Source organism: Herpailurus yagouaroundi, unplaced genomic scaffold (assembly GCF_014898765.1).
Source record: "Herpailurus yagouaroundi ecotype Mexico unplaced genomic scaffold, PumYag 77, whole genome shotgun sequence".
NCBI classification, from domain to species: domain Eukaryota; kingdom Metazoa; phylum Chordata; class Mammalia; order Carnivora; family Felidae; genus Herpailurus; species Herpailurus yagouaroundi.
This window is the reverse complement of record NW_024412388.1, coordinates 64,861,422-64,883,212: the sequence shown is the minus strand read 5'-3', so window position 1 is coordinate 64,883,212 and position 21,791 is coordinate 64,861,422. Positions and strand designations below refer to the sequence as shown.

The 21,791-nt window shown below is 39.6% G+C and overlaps 1 protein-coding gene and 1 pseudogene across 2 annotated transcripts in view; both read right to left on the bottom strand.

The window, feature by feature from the left end:
• Positions 1 to 467, bottom strand: part of LOC121027341 (rRNA-processing protein FCF1 homolog) — a 1,778-nt pseudogene extending 1,311 nt beyond the window's left edge.
• Positions 1 to 21,791, bottom strand: part of ST6GALNAC5 (ST6 N-acetylgalactosaminide alpha-2,6-sialyltransferase 5) — a 177,696-nt gene that overhangs the window by 105,142 nt on the left and 50,763 nt on the right. The gene's annotated exons all lie outside the window — the stretch shown is intronic.

Genomic DNA, 21,791 nt, shown 5'->3' with positions numbered 1-21,791 from the left:
AAGCCGGCTCCAGGCTCTGAGCTGTCAACACAGAGCCCGATGCGGGGCTCAAACTCATGAACCGCAAGATCATGACCTGAGCCGAAGTCAGACACTCAACTGACTGAGCCACCCAGGCGCCCCAGTCAAATTTGGCCTTAATGGAAAAGTTGATAACATTGGTATAAACAAGGATGTGGTAAGGTGGGCCCAGCTGTGTGTTATACTGGAAGAATAAGCAGGAAGGATGTTGGGGGACTTCTCTTTCCTGGAGTGCACTGGGATCTTTCTTTTCTTTCTTTTTAGGTTTCAATCTATCCTTCTCTTTAAGCCTCTGATCTTGGAGACTAAGCATTCGCTTTATGGTCGCATACTTTCTTGCTTTCTTTTGCTTCCCCATGTTCACGCTGCTCTCTTGTTTCCCAAGTCCATTTTAGAAGAAGCTGTCTACTAATGTTCCTGAGTGTGCATGTCACATGTTCTGTGCCAACAGCTGAGCGCAACACTGGTTATTTAAGAATGACTAAAAAGCAGGATTTAAGAGGCCTTGTATGATTAACAGAATGTCTGGCCCACAGAGTTGTCAGTCCTGACATTTGGTCACTAGAACCACATCTTCCATATCTTGTCTCCAGTTGCTACTTAACTAGAGCTGAGTTCAATAATGGCGGTTTTTATTTAATACCCACAATTAAAATGCTAATTTTGTGAGGCTCCAAACAAAAGTTTTTAGTGAATCTATAACAAGCACAACTGAGCCACAGCCACCCAGTGAGACTGGCTATGTTTGTCAGTCCTACACCTTTTCTGTTTGGGTTTTATCTTCATTATGAACCAAACAGGAGGCAGAAAGGGGAGGAGCCAGGAAAGGCAAAATTGCTGCCCTCCAAAGCTTGTAACTATGTTTGGCATGAAGGGCAAGATGTTTGCGTCTGCCCCTGTGGTGTAGGTGTCCCTCCTCATCAGTGGGTAGGAAATGAAGCGGCGAGAAGAGGGGCAGTGTGGGTACAGTAGACCTTTTCCAGCTGGGGCAAAAGAGCAGATTTTAATTCCTACTTTACTACTCACTATGTGACTTGGCAAGCTACTTTACTTCTCCAAATCCCAAGTTCCATCATCCTGAGGGAGCCAGATTATATTATTTCTAAGGTCCTTTCCATTTCATACATGCTTGGAATAGCCTGCCATAAAGATGCAGACTGAAGTGTGTGTGGGTGCATGTGCGCACGTGCGTACGTGTGAGCTCACATTTATTAGTTACTTGGTACATATAAACACCACAGTTGTGCTCCATTAAGTCAGTTTTATTTACTTATGAAGGCTTCAGGGCCTAATAATCATAATAACACTAACAACAACTAGCATTTATTGAGCACTTATTTCATGCCAGGTATTATACTAATGTGTCTGACCCATTACCCAAATTCAGAAATCCAGCCTCCCTAACATCTGGTCACTGCAGCCACATCCTCTGTATCTTGTCTCCAACTGCTACTTAAGCGAGACCTGTGCCCAGTAATGATAATTTTAATTTAATACTCATAATTAAAATGCTAATTTTGTTAAATGTCTCAAATACAGGTCTTTAGTGAAACTATACATGCGTAACTAAGCTACAACAACCCAGTGAAACCAGCCGTAGGTGTTGGTCTTAATATTTCTGAGTTTTACATGCATTTGCATGTAAATAATTAAATACTCATCACAGCTACCCTATGAGGAGGTCCTTTGATTATTCTCATTTTATAGGTAGAAAATTAAGGCCTGGAGAGGTTAATTAACTTATCCAGTTATTCAGTTAGTAGGTGGTAGTCCTGACTCAAATCCTGGAGTCTTAAATTCATTGTAATAGAAGATCCATGAAGTTAGCAACCACATCTGTCTTGTTTGCTGATCTCTTTGGTGCCTAGCACAGCGCCTGGCACAGAGCAGGTAAATATCTGTGGGATGTAAATACCTGTGGGATGAATGTCTAACTCATATCCCTCACTTCTATTTTTCATGTTTATTTATTTATTTTGAGAGAAAGAGAGAATGTGCGTGCATGCACACACATGTGCACATGAGGCAGGGAGGGGCAGAGAGAGAGAGGAAGAGAGACTCTCAAGCAGGCTCCACATATCAGCTCAGAGATGATGTGGGGCTCAATCCCACAAACCCATGAGATCATGACCTGAGTCGAAATCAAGAGTTGGATGATCAACCAACTGAGCCACCCAGACTCCCCGTTTCCCTCACTCTTAACCACTATGCTGTATACATCACATAATCAACCCCCATTGTGATCTTGTAAGTGGTAACAAGGGAGCCCTCACTAGTGAATATACGTAGATTAGCATAATTCCCTCTGTCTTCAATCCTGGAAAACAAATTGAAGCCAGTGCATGTTTTGTTGGCCATGAGCCCCCTCCTTCTGCACAAAGGATGATGGAGTTCTGGAGTACTGGTGGCAGGGATGACAAGGTGGATAAGCCTGTTTCCCTTGGCCTTGGTTCTGAAAATGGCATTCCCATTCACTGTGGGTCCTGATTTTGCCATGGAAAGGCTGCCTGGCTAATCAGTTGTGTGAGTGACCACCTCTTGTGGGAGCAATGATTAGTTTTCATCATGCCTCTGCCTTTTGACCACAAATAAGTTTGTTTCACTTTTCTATCACCAGAACTGGCTCCTTGTTAATGTGTTTCCAGCCCTAACAGAAGAGAAATGAGAAGGGAGATGGTGTGAGTGTCCCAGTCGCACTCAACATGCTAACACTAATGTGCAGCAGGGCAATCTATCCCATTAGAGTTGACAGAGTGTCCCTGAGACAGAACGGATGCTGCAGCTGAAGCCATAAGAGCCCAGAGTGCAGTCACCTCCAGAACACTAGTGTGCAAAGGAAAGGTTTATTGCAAATTGAAAACATTCAGCTCTGTGGAATCCAAGAGGGTTGATTGTTTAGTAAATATTTCATTGAGAACATTAGCTGTGGAATTTGGATGCTTAAGTAAAGCAGATAATTAAATGTAAATAATTAAAAATTAATAATGTTTGAAATGTTAAACATAATGAGACAGGCGATATTTCAGCAATAAAGGGGGTCCGCTCATCTGCTAAGCACCTTCAGGGCTGTGTCACAGCAGATGTGACCTGCATTGGCTCCTCACTCTTCCATTGTCAGCAGATGGCTTCTGGTAGACACTACTACAGCACAGGTTATCTTTACAGAGGAACTACAGGGAGGCGCCCCTGGGTGGCTCAGTCAGTTGAGCATCTCACTACAGCTCAGGTCATGATCTCAAGGTTCATGAGTTAAAGCCCTGCATTGGGCTCACTGCTGTCAATGCAAAGCCTACTTTAGATCCTGTCTCTCTCTTTCTCTGCCCCTCCCCCACTTGCTCTCTCTCTCTCTCTCTCTCTCTTTTTCTTTCTCTCAAAAATAAACATTAAAAAAAAATTATAGGGGCGCCTGGGTGGCTCAGTCGGTTAAGCATCTGACTTCGGCTCAGGTCATGATCTCGCGGTCCGTGAGTTCGAGCCCTGCGTCAGGCTCTGTGCTGACAGCTCAGAGCCTGGAACCTGTTTCAGATTCTGTGTCTCCCTCTCTCTCTGACCCTCTCCCATTCATGCTGTCTCTCCCTGTCTCAAAAATAAATAAACGTTAAAAAAAATTTTAAAAAAATTTATAAACAAAGGAACTACATAGACCAGTTATTGGGGGAGGGGACGGGTATGGAGGGGGCAGGGGAGAATCTGTAAATATATTGCCAGAAGTCACACTTCCAGTCAGAAGGAGCTCGAAATGAAACAAAGATGAGTCCACACTTGTCTAGTGAATCAAATCATGAAATGGAAGACTGGAGAGTTGCTCCATTGAGTCTTGCTCTTGGTCTCTCATCTTCAAACATTTTCCTTTTCCTCGCCAGCAGCTACATCTCCTCACTCTAAAAAGAATATGTACAAAGTTTCCTTGTGCTACAAAGAGAATTCTCTCAACATGTTTCTCTGTAAACACAGTGCTCCTCTCTCCTTTCCTTCCTTATCAAACCTCGTGAAAGAGGGGAGCACATTCCCTCCCTCCCTCTCTCTCTCTGCAGCCCCCTTTCCCTGGTGTGGCAGCCTGACTCTGCCCCCACCACACCATACAAAAGCTGCTCTTATTAGAACTACCAAAGCTGTACTACTCAGGATCCAAGGATCTCATAAGACCTCCCCACAGCATCTTATAATCATGATTACTTTTCTGAAATGCTCTCCTCCTCTGGTTTCAGCTCTAACATTTTCTCTCAATGTTCCATCTACCTCTCTGATGATCAGTTTTTAGGTGGTGGCTGCCCTTAAATGGGAGCTTTGCCTCTAAGTTCTTTTCTTCTCCACAAAAGGGCACCTGCAAGTAAAAATGCAGTAGAGACAAGGCAGGAAACATAAATGTGTGAAATGGATGGGAGATAAGGGGATATAAGACAATAGGGAGTGGTGGAGCCTAGGGCAAATGTATATTTAACACCTTAGTTCTAAAGGCATTCAAATTGGAATGCAGTCAGTTTTGATCTCTTCAGGGGTGTTACTGAGAGCAATGAATTGCATGCATAAATATTAGTAGTCACACAGGGTCTGAGAAAAAAGCATGTTTCTTTCACATGTTCCTCCGGTAATGAGGACTGACATCAGTATCAGGTGGTGGTTTTACACTGGTTTTTTTTCATCCTATCACACCAGGTGAACACATTCATTCCTTGTTCTTCCTTTAAGTTTGCCTGCACTCTGTCTTAGAAATGCCTAGTGGGTGTTTGCCTTAATTAGTGCATTTGCTCTTTCTTCTACAACTCAGCAGCCTCGACTCTTCCTTACAGCATCTGCCATCAAACTATCCATCATTTTCCTTTTAAAAAAATTATTGGGAATTTAACATGGTTTTAAACTGTGAGTGGAAAATGTTTACACATCATATAGCTGAGAAGGGGTTAACATCCAACATATAAGGAACTCATGCAGTCCAATAACAAAAAACCAAACAATCCAATTTAAAAATGAGCAGAGGAACTGAATAAACATTTTCCCATGTAGATGGCCAACATCTACATAAAAAGGTGCTCCACATCACTAATCATCAGGGAAATGCAAATCAAAACCACAAGATATCACCTCACACCTGCGAGAATGATTATCGTCAAAAAGACAAGACATAGTAAGTGTTGGTGAAGATGTGGAGGAGAGAGTTGCCGAAAATGTAAACTGGTATAGCCACTATGGAAATCACTATGGAAGTTCCTCAAAAAAAATTAAAAATAGAACTACTCTATGATCCAGCAATTCTGCTTCTGAGTATATTGCCAAATGAAATGAAAACAGGATATCGAAGAGATATATCTGTGTTCTCATATTCAGTGCAGCATTATTCACAATAGCCAAGTTATGGAAACAATTTAAGTGTTCACCAACAGATGAATGGATAAAGAAGATATGGCATATATGTGCAACGGAACATGATTTAGCCATGAGGAAGAAGGAAATTCTGCTCTCTGCGACAACATGGCCCTAGAGGGCATTATTAAGTCAAATAAACCAGAGGCAGATAAATATTGCATGGTATCACTAGTATATAGAATCTGTAAAAAAAAAAAAAAAAAAAAAAAGTCTAACTCAGAAACAGAGGTAGAAAAGTGGTCACACCAGAGAGGGGGAGTGTTGGGAGAAATAGAAAGGTTGGTAAAAAGGTATAAACTTTCATCTATAAGATCAATAAGGTTTACAATAATGTAAAACATAGTGACTATACTTAATAACACTGTAGCATATAATTTAAATTTGCTAAGAGAGTAGCACTTAAATGTTCTAACCGCTCTCCAATTGTGAATTTAATCAGATTTTTAACTGTGCCGATAATTTAATGAGGTTATTGTTATTTTTATTAAGGTTCTGGTTATAAACTTATGGGTTTTGAGTGCTCTTCCTCATCTTTATTTTCCACACAAGTCCTATTATTTTTTAGTGTTTGATTTTGCAAAACTTTTGGTTTTTAAGAAGCTTGTATTAGCAAACATCAAAAACAACGGAAAAGAAATGACAAGCAAAAATGAAAAACCACCTGCAAGGCCATTTTAGGACCTCTGTTCTGCACCACCTCCTGCTGTGATCTTATCTTTATCTTTTGGTGATCAATGACTCCTATGTTGCTGATCCCCAGACTTGTATTCTCCAGCCCAAACCATTCTCTGAAGAGGTAGGTGATATTCAATTATCTAAAATCTCAACATGGCATCTCCAAAGAATATATCCAAAACAAGCTTTTTATAGTTCCCCTTTCCACCCTACCAACATGCCCCCCACCCCCAGCTCTGCTTCTCTTCCTATCCTGATTTGGATTGTGTCCTCTGATTCTATTTTGAATCCTTATTCCCTCTCATCTGCTGCCTTCAGTGGGTCACAAAGTGCTATTGATTCTCACTGTGAAAAAAGCTTTACATCCCACCGTTCTGCATCTAATTCTGCTGTCATGGAGAACCTCATGGAGGACCTCATCTTTTGCCTGAAACCCACTATTGCTGAACTATTTCTCTGATTCCATCCCTGCTTTGCACACTGACATTTCAGACAGACTGAGAGACAGTAAGGGGAACTGATGAGAGACAAAATAGGCTGCTAACCTTCCATTCTGGTCAGAATCAGCCTTAGCGTGCATGGGCCTTATTTGAAAGGAATGAGTTATTTGGATAAGTGATACTGTTCAGGTAAATCAGAGGAGAAAAAAAAATCAGATGATCCTGAGAAGCATCTAAATTTGTTCCATCTGATGGCTGTCAACAGTGGATACAGCTGACTTTCTGAATATCTGGCACTTAAAAGGTGATTGAGAGGTATTCGTTGAATGAAGGTTGGAGCACTGGTGCCTTAGGACCCTGGGAACTGCCTGCCCTTTTCTCCTATGCCACTCAGATTTCAGATTCTGTCTTAAAATCCTTCCATCAATAACGAGAATGGAGAAGCTATTTGGTGTTCAGTCAGAGGATGTTTATTTTCCTTCCTGGAAGAAGACACACTGGATTGAATCGAGGGATTTCCTGTTTCTTGGAGATGTCAAGGAACTGATGATAGAGTATGAGAATGACCTTGTGAACAAGGGGATACTGTCTCGTCTACTGTCTTTTCTTCTACTCACACCTCCTGCTTCTAACCAAAGGAAGCTCTCTGAGTCTAAATATGTTCAAATGTTAGTTCATTATGCTTAATAAATAAGTTAGAAATTATTTGTCTACTTCTATGTCTTTTAAATTTCCATTTTACATGATTATCTAGAACAAATTTCTCTATTTCAAATTTATTCGGTAACTTCCAATTACTTTACTGGTCATAAATAAGGTCCTCAAATGGCATTTAAAGCTCTTCCTAACAGGACCCTGCCCACCTGTCCCCCTTAGCCTTGAATTCACTTCTGTAAGACTGGCTACAGCCTGCTCTGCCCTATGCTGTTTTCTGAACATATCCTTTATTTATGCCCTTTTCCTGCTTGGTCTTAGTTTCTTTCTGCCATCTAGAATATCTTCACCTTTGGCATCTCTCATTATTCCTTTTAGGCCAGATTAACTATTTCCTCTTTCATGATGGACTTCCTGATCCTCCTTCCCTTTACAACTGGTTAGGAGGCCTCTTTATTCAAAATCCTAAATTACATAGGAATTTAAACAATAATTATTATATCAATAAGATAAACTACATGGACCTTCTAATACCTTGATTATTGTATCATTTTAGACTACACTTCTTTGTTATTTTGATTTAATATGTGTTAATTTCTTTCTTCTTTTTCTTTTTTTTATTTGAGAGAGAGAGAGAAAGAGAGAGAGGAGCAAAGAAGGAGAGAGACAATCTTAAGCAGGCTCTGCCCTGAGCATGGAGCCCCATGCAGGACTCAATCTTTCAACTGTGAGATCATGATCTGAGCGAAAATCAAGAGTCATATGCTTAACCAACTTAGCCACCCAGGCACCCCTATCTGTGTTAATTTCTTGACACTAATCAGGTCTTACCAATTCTACATCTAATGGGACAACCAAATGGCATCTTTTTGGACATGGTTCCCTGTCTCCTTTGCCAGTTCCTCTTCTATAAAACCATTATATTGAATCTTTCGATTTTCATCCTGACTTATTCTGATTTCGTGTATTTCTCATGTTATCTATTTCCATGGGTTTAAATAATATTTATCTATTAACTTCTAAATGTACATCTTTATTTTCAATTTTTTATTTGGATTTGGAATTCATACAGCTGACAGCCAACTCAGATATTTAAGGCTCAACATGTATAGTTGAATTCTTGAACTTCTCTAAACCTAGAAAGGAAGAGAAGAAAAAAGACAAAAATAACCTCTATTAAAAGGTGGAAGATTTTTCTAACAGTCCTAGAATTGCATATTCCTAAAAGGACTTTGGAATCATCTAGTCCATGCCCTCATTTGCATGAAAAACCCCACATCTTCTGGTACAAAGTCCAATATTCTTTCCACTACATCACCATATAACCTCTGCTAGGGGCCTCAGAAAAACCGTTAGTATCTATAATTCATTTTCAAGAGTGCAAAAATTAATGCAATTTCAAAAGCTAAGTGATTATAAAACTGAAAATAAATCTCCTAGATTTACTCCAGTTGGGCAACCTCATAAATACTACTTAATTACTATATAATAATGTTCTCCAAATTAGGAGTTGACCCCACAAAGGGAACTACTCTATAGAAAGGATTTCTTCCCCTCAAATTCCAATAACACATGCACAAAATGTCTCAAAGAAAGAACATCCTTCAATGAAACTTGCCGTGAACCTTTCTCCAAGAGGAAAAGCTCCCTTACAAGAAGAAAAAGGCCATTATTTTTGGTGTGTATCTTTTCCTTACTATATTCTAGAGTATGAACAACCAAGTAAACTGCAAATTTGGTTCTTTAAGGAAAGATCTGTTGCTTCAAACAAAAGACAATACATCAGATGTTTGCTTTAAGAGCTGTGTACCAACAAAATAAAGTGATAGATGGGGACATTATTTATAATACATACCACAAAAACATAATAATCTTAATTATATAATAAGCTTCAAATGAATGTAAAAATACTAAGACCCCTGGAAAATAGTCAAAGAACAAATTACACAAATAATAATAATAATACAATGAGCAAACAAATATGTGGGAGATTTTCAATCCAACTAGAGGTGTTTTTATTGCCTTTTATTTTGTTTTGAAAAATTAAGAATGTTTTTATCTCTACAGAAGATAATCTATTACACTAGAGAAAAGTTCCATGTGCTAGGTTGGAAAGTCAGAGAGGAACCAATTCCTGGTTCTTTCTGAAACCATGCCCCCTAGGGTTAATGAGGTTAAAACTAGCAGAAAATGTAAAGCTTGTTTTTCAGCGAACTGTTTCTCCTTAATCATCCATTGCTTCTTTTCAGGACCCACTAACAAATACACTAGTTGTCTCTGCAGAAGCCTGGGCTCAGGTCAACTGATAAGGTTCCAGCCTATGAACATCAATGCCTTGCATTCCTTAGCCTGAATGGTCTTAAACCACCAGAATAACCCTAGACTACCTACTGGCCGACCAAGAACTAGGCAGCCTAACCCAGCTTAAACCAGCTTGAACTTGGCACCAAGTCAACGCCTATGCAGATGAGCCAAAAAGTGTCCAACAGTTACCATTGCTTCATTATAATGTTAAAGTCTCCACCCTAGGAGGAACACAAGCTTCATGAACATAACATATGATGCATGTATAGACATATTTCCTAAGTATGCTGTGCAACTTTATGCCCGCCTTTACATGTGATGACAAAGCTCCCCTCTCTAATATTAAATCCTAAATAAAAGAGCTTGCTTGGGGCGCCTGGGTGGTTCAGTCAGTTAAGCGGCGGACTTCAGCTCAGGCCACGATCTCGCGGTCCGTGAGTTCGAGCCCCGCGTGGGGCTCTGGGCTGATGGCTCAATGCCTGGAGCCTGCTTCCGGTTCTGTGTCTCCCTCTCTCTCTGCCCCTCCCCCGTTCATGCTCTGTCTCTCTTTGTCTCTAAAATAAATAAACATTAAAAAAAAAAAAAAGAGAGCTTGCTCATCCCTACTCAGGGAATCCGGCTTTGGAAATTATTCCCCATGATCTTCTTATTTACTGCAATTAAAGATTACTTTGTGTCAGGACGTCTGGGTGGCTCAGTCGGTTAAACATGTGACTTCCGTTCAGGTCATGATCTCATGGTTCCTCAGTTAGAGCCCGGTGCTGGGCTCTGTGCTGACAGCTCAGAGCCTGGAGCCTGCTTCAGATTCTGTGTCCCCCTCTCTCTCTGCCCCTCCCCCGCTGATGCTCCGTAGCTCTGTCTCTCTCTCTCTCCCTCTCAAAAATAAAAAATAAACATTAAAAAAAAAGAGATTACTTTGGGTCACAATTCCACCTGGTGTACTCTCTATTGGTGACTCACCAAGGAGAAGACTCATGTTAGTCTGGTTACATTTTCACTCGGAGTTACATGTCCACTCAGAGTCTCAACTTTGGTGAGAAACTGGTACAGGTAACTCAATGAGTTATACTCAATTATATCTGAGATGTTGTAAAAAGGGTCTAGCACAGAATCTATACCCATGTAAGTATAAACCCATGAGAGTAGGACTTAATTTTGTTCATGGGCTATATATACTCCTAGGGTCTGAACTTTTCAGGCATTTAAATAATAATAATAATTCTTGAATTTAATTTCAAAAATGATTTGAATCACCATCTTGTTATAGGTCTTTTATACAAATCCCAAATATTTTGCTATAAAATATGAGGGCCAAAGCTCTTTGTTTTTGTTTTTAAGTTTATTTACTTATTTATTTTGAGAAGAGAGAGAGAGAAAATGAGCAGGGGAAGGGCAGAGAGAGAGGGAGAGAGAATCCCAAACAGGCTCCGCACTGTCAGCCGACACGGGGCTCCATCTCATGAACTGTGGGACCTTAACCTGAACTGAAACTGAGAGTCAGACGCTTCACCAACTGAGCCACCCAGGCACTCCCAAGGGTCTTCAGTTTGTGTGCTAACTTTACAATTCAATTTTTTGACATCTGGACAATTTCCCCTTTCAAAAAAAAAAAAATATATATATATATATATATATATTTAACCAAGGAATTGAAATCATAATAACCAACTAATATAACACCAATTTTATTCCCACATTATTACCATCACTTCTAGTTATTTAGCACTTCACAGCAAAATTAACTTGCCAACCTATACCTTTACATATACATATTTATTCAATTCAACAAGAGTATAAAATGCCACACTCACTGAATATATTGCCACTAGTGATGATTTGTACCTAAATAATAACTCTCGAATAGAGCTCACTGTTTTATGGGTCTTTGGTGGGATTTTTAAAAAATGAATTCTGCACAAGAGAGGACATTAAAAAAAGAAAAAACCCATAATCTGATTTTTCCCCCCATCCGGTCATTGTGTTAGTTTCTTTTTATTAATCTAAACAATACAATCACTTTGACATACTACTGTTATTTGTTATTTATTTCCCACATATTTCCAAAAAAGGATTTAAAGTAGTCCATTTTAACATGCTGTTAGTGTCTTCAATATTTGGCTCCCTGGAAGCAGCTATAAAATCGAATACACACAGCTTGTTCAGTATAACACACTATAGAACCAATTTTTCCTATGACCAATAAATAAAAGCATGTATTGTATACCCACATCTTATTATGCTGAAGTAATTTCTATCAAATCAGCAATTAAACAAAGTAAAATCTGACTTATGAAACAATCAATAGCAGAATGAAATGAAAGTAATTACAGTCTAATTTGTGAATACTGTATATAGCCTTAAAAATATTAAGTACAGATTCATTATATATTTGATTAGCTCAAGATTTCCAATTCTGACTGAAGACTCCACAGAGGCTTTCTAAAGGGGCCTGTCTTTCTTTCTTTCTTTCTTTCTTTTTTTTTCCTTCAGCATTGCTTCAGAAGAACTGACTAGCAAAGGCTTCCCTTTTAGCCTGTTAATAACTACCAAAATATTCACAGTATTCCCTGGGCTTTCTCCACTTCTCACATCGTCAGGTTTTAGCATGCAGGCCTTATTCTCAACCCAATTACCTGGATATGAAGCAGGAACTTCGCAGCTGTCACAAAACACCTATACCATTTTAGAAAGGCATTGCTATCAATAACCAAAAACGGGGATTTTATCGCAGACAATATGTGAAATTGCACCTCACTGACAAAACCATTGCAGAACCTGGGAGATAATATTATTATAGTAATTACCATATGTCTTACATCAAATGCAACTCCAGTTTTATTATCATTCAGGTTTTCTAGAAGGAGATAGGAGGGAGCTGTCATAGTTAGACAGATAGTTTGTCCTCTATTCAACTGCCAGCTCCCTCTGAAACACAGGCTTTCTATTCTACTAAAGGAAATGCAATTATAACTCCATTTGCATCGAGAACAAGAGAAGCCCTGGGTTAATTACAGGTAAGGTTCTATTTACATTCCCTGGGGCTAGCCACAGCCAGATTCCATTTCTCAGGTGGAAAAAAGCTGCCAGAGTTTGAACTAAATCCACATTTTTTATTCCACTCTTGCAGTTCTGTGTGGCCAAAGGGAGTCTGTCAGTCAAAGATCTTTCAAACATAACCTCAGAAACCTTCATTTTCCAGACTCTGAATGTAGTTAAAGTAAGTTCAGAACCCAAAGTCTAAACAAAAGAAAGGAAAGATGGAGGTCTGAGGCATTCATGTGAAGATGGGGAGAGAGGGAGTGGCAGTGATGAGGTTTTGGGGTGATGGAAGTTCCGGAGCCAATGACCAAGAAAGAATTCTTGAAGATGTCTTTGGTATAAAAGGTGATGTTATTAAAGCACAGGGACAGGACCGTGGGCAGAAAGAAAGAGCTGCACTGGGTTGTGAAGAGTGGCTGTTTTTATACTATGGAGTTGGGGAGGTAAAGTCCAAAAGGAGGCCTCCACAGGGACTTGGATATGCTAAAGAGGACTCCTAAAAGACCTGAAGCCTTGCTATTGTCAAGCTAAGATTTCCCTCTACTAAGGCATTAACATTATGACTGCAGGGGGTTCTTGGAGAAATGGTATACTCTGTATTTGCCTCAAGTATTTGTCAATTGGCTGCAGGTTATGAGGAAATTTAATTTCACCTGCTATTTCCTTCTTGCCTTTGTTCCCCATATCACTATTGAGGGGTGATACTGGGGCTCCAGGAAATGGAGTCTATAGGATTCTGGAGATTAGACTACTGATAAGATTGCCTTTTTCGTGATTTACCAAGACATTGTCCTGTATGACTGTGATCTCTATCAGTTAACCATTTGTTTTATTTCCTTTCCTCTGTTCTTGGGCAGCCGGGAGTGCCTGAGGAATATCACACACATCCCATCTGCCTGCGGGCGGGCGGGGGGGGGGGCGGGCCGGTGCGGGGGGCGGGGGGTGCTCTAGCTTGCACTTTGTCCTCAGCTTGCCCCATGCTCCCTCATCAGCAATATGTGTATTATTAGCATTATATAATCAACTGCTTAAAAATGTAAGGCAAAGGAGTAGTAAAAGGTGAGCACCTCAACACCAGTTTACTAACAGGACTATTTATTTACAAAAGACTGGACATCTAAAAAATAATTTTTCTCATCGGTGAGGCTTCCTGGACTCTTCTGGCTTTCAGGGTTTTGTTTTGTTTTTGTTTTTTTTATGAAGAAAAGATGGACAGCTAATATCAGAGATGTGTCTCTGAGTTCCTCTCTCCTGATTTAGATTCAGCTTTCCAAAAATATGTATACGGCAGGTCTTATGCCATTAACATTCTTGCCAAAGTAATAGCAGACTCTTTAGTTGTCTGGTTACAATCTGATAATCTTCTGAATTCTGCATATGCTAGATGTCTAAAGCCAGCCTCTTCCCAGTCATTATCCACAATATCTCTATGTTATTTTGCTCATACTCCTCACTTATTACTATCTGATAGAGTCTTTTGATTCTTTCTTTCTTTCTTTCTTTCTTTCTTTCTTTCTTTCTTTCTTAGAGAGAGAGAGAGAGAGAGAGTCAGAAGAGGGAGGGAGAAAGCACATGCACGCCGGATGGGGAGGACCAGAGAGAGAATCTTAGGCAGCCTTCACGCCCAGCTCAGAGTCCAACAATGGGCTGGATCTCATGACTGAGATCATGACCTGAGCTGAAATCAAGAGTTGGGTGCTTAACAGACTGGACTAAGCCACCCAGGCAGCCCTGATGGATATTATTTTAACACATACTGGTTAGACTGTTTACTTTCAGTTTTACTCTCCCTCTTCTCCATCACAGGCACATAAGAATGCTATATCCCTGAAAGTAGGAGTCCTTATTTGGAGCCTAGAACAGCACCAGACACATAGCAGGTACTTGCTTATTATGTTAAATGAAAGAATAAACTGCTATCATAATTTCAGATGATCTGAAGGTTTGCTCTGGCAGTAGCCACTGCCAGAGCTTCCTCTATTCATAGATGATGTAGATATGGAGAATGCTTTCTTTATAGACCATTTCTCCAGGAGCAAAAATTTAAGATTCCATTTAAGAAATGATATGGAAAACAATTCCAGTTTTATAAAGGTTTTAGATTCTTCTGAAGAAAAAAAGTTATCTCTGAAGAATTGTAATGCATGCATGCACTCTTTCCAGAAGAACCAGCCAGGGAGAAAAATGAGGGATGATTCTGACCTCATTTCACTCAGATCAGATCAAGAAAGAGGTGGGGACTGCAAAACTGGAAGAAGAAAAAGTATTACCCCTTCTAGTGAGGAAGGTGTGCATGCCACCCCTTTGCAAGGAGTATGTCCTACAAATAGAATTCCTTACTTTCAACCCTTAGACCTTCATTTTTCTTTTGTTATGCTAAATTGAAAATAAAACAAAAGCCTCCATTTGTCAGTCAAGAGGGATGAGAATAGTTCACATCAGTGCAAAAAAGATGGCCTTGGTAACAGCCTTGGAAAAGCTGGGCTACAAAATATTTACCAAGTTCAAGTTTCTTATCAGTGGACAAACCAAAATCCATTCACCTTCAACTCCAAGGGAGATTTCATAGTGGGATGGCTTTCAGCTTTGGTGAGAGTCGTACGACCTCTTAGAGACTATCCTCCACTCGGCAAGACTCTCCTCTGTGTATGATGAAATTCCTCTAATTCCCACCAGCACTTGCACCCATTTACCCACTTCCCTAAAGCCCCCACTCAGCCCTGCCCCTCTTATTCACTGCAGATGGGAAAACAAAAGTCATATAAATTCCCAGACTTCTCACACCCATACCTATGAATGTATTTACTTCCACATGTAGGCTCATTTCTTGCTCTCTAGCCTGAGAGAAAGGTGTTCTCCCCCACCTAAGGCTACTTCTTCATGCTGTCCATCCCACCAGTTACCTCTCACCAAATCCCGGGCCTCGCTTTAACAGCAATCCTCTTCCTTTCCCACACTGACCACCTCTCTTCTCGTAACTCTTCGTGGCAACAAACAAGTCTCTTGGGTCTTAAGAAGTCTTTCTTTGATTCAACATTCCTCTTAAGCTATCGCCTAAGTAAACATTGACCTCGACGTCCTCATTCCTAAACTATTTAGTGTCTCCTTGAAATCTAACTTCCATCCCATCTCATTAAGGTCAACAATCACTTAATTCCTAAACCCGATGAACTCAGATTTCTTTTTCCTTTTTTTGGCAGGGGGAGAGGGTACTCTCTTTATCTTGAAATTCTTGACATTCCTGACATCACTTTCTCTTACACCTCTGCTTACTTTCCTGACTTGGTTTCCCTTTTGCTGATTCTGCTATATGCCCTTTAAATGTCATTTCTTTCTGGAGCCTAGTCTTTAGTCTTATCTTCTACAGATGATCAGGTGATTTAACCCATTTTAATTACCATCTGGAAGATGCTAATGATTTGAATGAAATATCTGGTCATATCTCTCTTTGGAGAGTTAAATATATGTGTCTGATACATTTTTAACCACAGAATCATGTTGGGGCGCCTGGGTGGCTCAGTCGGTTGGGCGACTGACTTCACCTCAGGTCATGATCTCACGTTTGATGGGTTTGAGTCCCGCATCGGGCTCCGTGCTGACAGCTCAGAGCCTAGAGCTTACTTCCGATTCTGTGTCTCCCTCTCTGTCCACCTCCCCTGCTTGTGCTCAGTCTCTCTCTGACTCTCAAAAAATAAATAAATGTTAATAAAAAAATTTTTAACCACAGAATCATGTCAAACCAACATATGGGAAACTGAATTCTCATCTACTAACCAAAAGTCTATTATATGCAAACACTAAAATGCTATAAAATATTATAAATATAACTCATTTATTATTAAATATACACCTAAATCGCTCAGCCAGGCTTGATAAGATGGCAGAGGCTAGTCAATCAAAGAATAGGAACAATGAGTCCCAATAATTTCAGTGCACATATCTCACTTTACTCAAAATATACTGGTTACAATTTGGGTAAGTCAAAGTATCAGTGTGTTAGTTATCCATTACTAAATAACAAATATACAAATTAGCAGCTTAAAATAACACATATTTATTGACCACTTTTTATGAGTCAGGAGTTTGGGCATGACTCTGCTGGACCCTCTGCTTAGGGTCTCACAAGGTTATGGTCAAGGTGTTGGCAGAGGTTATGGTTTCCTCTGAGGCTTGACTGGGAGAGGATTCAGTTTTAAATTCCATCTGGCTGTTGGCAGAATTTAGTTCTTGGTAGTTTCTTGCTTGCTGTTTGCAGAGGCTGCTCTCAGCTTCTAGAAGCTTTCTGCAGTTTCTTTCTATGTGGCATCCCTCCACAGGACCACTTACTTCCTCAAAGCCATCAAGGGAAGGAGAAATTCCAGTAAGATGGGAGCTACCATCTTATGTCATGTTATCACATACATATAATCATAAACATCCCGCCACCTTTGCCTTGTAACAGTGGTTGGAAGCAAGTCACAGGTCCTACCCACTCAGGAGGATGGGGTTACACAAGGGTGTGAACGTCAGCAGGTGGGGAACATGGGGCCACCCTAGGAGCCTCTCTGCCACGATCAATACATTTTTTTTCCTTTATGTACAGGTGTCATAAATACCTTTACTTTTGACTGACTTCACAGTGTCTCCTCTCTAGCTAGTTAACAAGTACAGTAAAACCTTGGTTTGCGAGCACAATTCATTCTGGAAACATGCTTGTAATCCAAAATACTTATGTATCAAAGCGAATTTCCCCAGAAGAAATAATGGAAACTCAGATGATTCGTTCCACAACCCAAAAATATTCATATAAAAATGACTGCAATACTGTAATAGAATACAAAATAATAAAGAAAACACAAAATATAAAGAAAAATAAACAAAATTACCTTTGGAAACCTTTGTGGCTGGTGTGAGGGAGATAAGAGAGAGGAGGGTTATTATGTAGAATGACTTTCACTATCACTAATGGAATCACTGCTGTCTATTGGCTCAGTGGAATCTTTTTCTTTTCGAGCAACTTTAACAAGGAACCTATCCAATGACCTAGAATGAAGGAAAACATTCCAAAACTTACTTTTATATGGAAAAGAAAGACTGCCCATAGGTGTTTTGAAGTGACAAAAAATACACAAGTGCCAATTGTGAGTACTTTCCAACGTTCTGAAAAATTACTGATTTCTGCCAAACACCGCAGCTTGAGACCAAGCATCCGAAAATGGGAGACGATCACCCACAATCCCGCAGCGAGAGAGAGAGAGAGAAGCATTGGTTCCTTTGTGATTATGTGACATTTGGTGTCATGTACTACTCATATTGCAAGACACTGTTGGTTTATCAAGTTAAAATTTGTTAGAAATGTTTGCTTTTCTTGCATAACACTCACAGAGCAAGTTACTCGCAATCCAAGGTTTTACTGTACACAAAGATTAGAGTGGTTGTCAACAATGCTGTTTTGCAAAGAATCCATTCTCTAACTTAGAAGCTTGGATTTCCGTATTTTAAACTTCTTTCTAGGAACCCACACAAGGTAACAGGGGTCTGCAATTGTGTAAAAAGAAAACTTCGTAGATTTGCCATTCATCTCAGTGTCTTTTTCCCAAATAGCCTGCTGGAGAGAAAGGTAATTAATTCCTTTTGAGTTTTACTCGTTTCCCTCCATCTGTTCTGGGGGAAGAGGAGAGTGCAGAGAAGAGAATTGAGCTAATAAAATATCAAAATGTTCCCCATGTCAGTCTATATTTGCTACTATTGCCCTAGAAAACTACAGGTTATTTACAACACTGTTATTTAAAAACGACACTACCCCTTTGATAATTCTACCCACTGGAGTAGATGTGGTAACGACCAATGGATTTATTTAGTTATTTAACAAATTCTTAAAGAGTGTATACGATATGCCAGACACTGTCCCAAAAGATGTATGCATCTATTCTCATAGCAATAGTATGAGTTAGGTACTATTGATATTTCGATTTTACAAGACGATAAGACAAAAGAATTAAGGGAAGATTTAGCAAGTTGTCAAGGCCACAAAGCCATTAGGGGGCATGATCAAGACTGAACGTGGAGCATTCTCCACATGTTGTACTATGCTCTACTCACAGTATTCAATAGCAATATAATGCAAGCCACAGATGCAACCTGCGTCTGCAATTTTAGATTGTCTAGTAGTCACATGAAATCTTTTAAAAACTAGGTGAAGTTAATTTGAATGACATTTTGTTAAACCCAAAATATAAACAATATTATTTCAACACATAATCAATATAAAATTATTAATGAGATATTTGACATGCCTTTTTCCATATTCAGGGTTCGAAATCTGGTGTGTATTTTAAGGGTTTAGTACATTTGAATTCAGAGAAGCACTCTGCGTGTGTTCAGTTTACTCTTTTAATAGGGGGGATGGACACTTGATTTGTTTATCCAACCTGAAACTGAAAAACATGTGAATTGGACACATAAGACTATATTGAGTGATTTTGTTTAGATGTTTAACTCCCCGAAGGCAGGTTTTTTGTTTTTGTTTTCTCCCTCTCATTTTCACCACTATATTCTCTGTGCCGAGAACAATGTTCACAATATAAGCAAGCACTCAGCAAGTATTTTGGAAGGAAGAGAGGAAGGCTTGAGGGAAGCTGGACTCTGTTTTTCACCATCAGTTACCTGTATGAATCGTTCAATACACTAAGATGGCAAGTTTGTGGTCACTCGATTGAATTCATCAAATTATCACCCAGTGGTAGAGCCCATGGTAGGCACCAAGCCCTGAGGATATACGGAGGACAGGCCCAAATTCTGCCCTTAAGACACACACAGGGGAGACAGATACTTTCACAATATAGTGTGGGTATAGACAAGAACAAAACCTGAACAGCCTTGGAAGTGATCAACTGACCCTGGATGGGAGTGCAGGTGGAGGAGTGAGGATGGCAAGAGTCCACATCCTGAAGAGCAAAGATGAAAAATTCTGAGACCTGGCAAGAGAAGACATGCACATTTCCAAAATAAGGCACCTTTTCACTTACACCTATCCAGTTATGCACCTGAATCTTACTAGCTGGGGTAGACTCACCCATCTGATTTAGGTGAAATGCCATGGAAACTACAAGCAAAATCCATCATTCAAAGCAACTCTAAAACCCAGGTAAGGCAATAGAACCAACGTGCTGCACTTAATGCTGTGAAATTGGGGAAAACGCCCCTACTGAATCACAGTATATTGAGGACTTAATGTGACACAGGTGATATGAAACAAATAATCACAAGCATTTCCTTTTATTAAAAGTCACACTTCCAGGGGCGCCTGGGTGGCTCAGTCGGTTAAGCGTCTGACTTCAGCTCAGGTCACGATCTCACAGTCCATGAGTTCGAGCCCCGTATCGGGCTCTGGGCTGATGGCTCAGAGCCTGGAGCCTGCTTCGGATTCTGTGTCTCCCTCTCTCTCTGCCCCTCCCCCATTCATGCTCTGTCTCTCTCTGTCTCAAAAATAAATAAACGTTAAAAAAAAAAGTCACACTTCCAAAGCATGACTTTAGTGCAGCACACTACAATGAATATGGCTACAATATATCACATCATATTAAAAATCAATGAAGGATGAAAATATGAGTAAACATTCAAAACAATTCAGATTAGGATAAAGCTGAAGAAGTTTATGTTCTATTCCCTGGTCTTGGTGAAGAAAAGAGAGAGAGAAACAACAGAGTTGGTAGGAAAAGGTGAGACTATATTTCACCCTGGCTGATACTAGAAGTCCCACAATATATATTGCTGAATAACAGCAAAGTAATACAAGGCCTATGTGTGTGGGGGCTCCCTCTCAACTGTTTGCTCCCAGATTGCCCCCATCAAGCTTCGTTTTCCTCCAATAAATCACATGTTGAAAAGATCACCATTTTCTACTTTGAACCCCAAATTAGGCCTTACAACATATGGTTAATCTTCTGGAAAGAAGGCATTAATACTGCCATACACAATTATACCAGAATCAGAAATAAATGAGTTTAACAGATTTACGAACAACCTTTATGGACAAACTCATCAATCAAATTGAAATGCTTGAACAATGCAATAATGCCACTTATTAGACAAACCTAAAGAGATTGGATACATTTGATCATTGCCAGGAGTAACAAAATGGGATTGAGATCATGAGGGGACTCTACAGTTAAAGAATAAAAGACTTCATATCCCATTAAATAAATGGGACAAATGCAAAGAAAAAGAACCTCGAAGGCTCAATTGAAACCGTAAGTTACCGGGGCGCCTGGGTGGCGCAGTCGGTTAAGCGTCTGACTTCAGCCAGGTCACGATCTCGCGGTCCGTGAGTTCGAGCCCCGCGTCAGGCTCTGGGCTGATGGCTCGGAGCCTGGAGCCTGTTTCCGATTCTGTGTCTCCCTCTCTCTCTGCCCCTCCCCCGTTCATGCTCTGTCTCTCTCTGTCCCAAAAATAAATAAACGTTGAAAAAAAAAAAAAGAAACCGTAACTTACCAACACAAATTTCATGTTATTATTGTCCTCTGTTTGTTTATTTATCTTCCCCCAGGGCTATTTTTTCATAATATGCATTTCATCTTTTTAAAAAGATTACAAGGACTTTGTTAAGTCCTTGTCCCTTTCACAGGAGTGATTAAAAAAAAAAAAAAATCTCACTTCACTTTCAATCTCTCCTGTAACCAAAATTTTGAAGATCCCACCGACTGTATTTTTCCATCTGCTTATCACCCCACTATCCTCCAATACAGCTTTATTTACAGTGGTGAGAAACAAACAATGTCAGTATAACTAGCAGCAGAGAAAAAATGACTAGGAAACTGCATTACAATAAGATAAATAATGGTACATTCCTGGAATGTATTTTATATGCTCATTAAAATATTTTACTTGAATTTTTAATGAGGGAGGGTAAAAGCAATACAATGTTAAAAGTGATAAAAGCTGGATCTAAAATTATGTATTAGGTGTTATTGGAAGGTATTAAAATTCATACATAATTTGAAAACATCCAAAACAAGTCAAAAGACAAATGACAAATTGGGAAAATATTTGCAAATACATGATAGACACAGAGAGTGTATTGATAAGATAAAAAAAACTTTAAAAAGCAATTTTAGACAAGATAAAAACCCCAATGTGGAAATGGGCAGTTCACAGAATAAAATGGTCAATAAATATATGACAAGATGTTTGCACCATTAATGAAAAACTACTAGTACAAATGTCCATCATTTCTACCTAATGAATGGGTAAATATTTCATTTTCTCCTAGTAAATTGGGAAAACATTAGTAATAGTGTTAAGGGTATAAGGAAT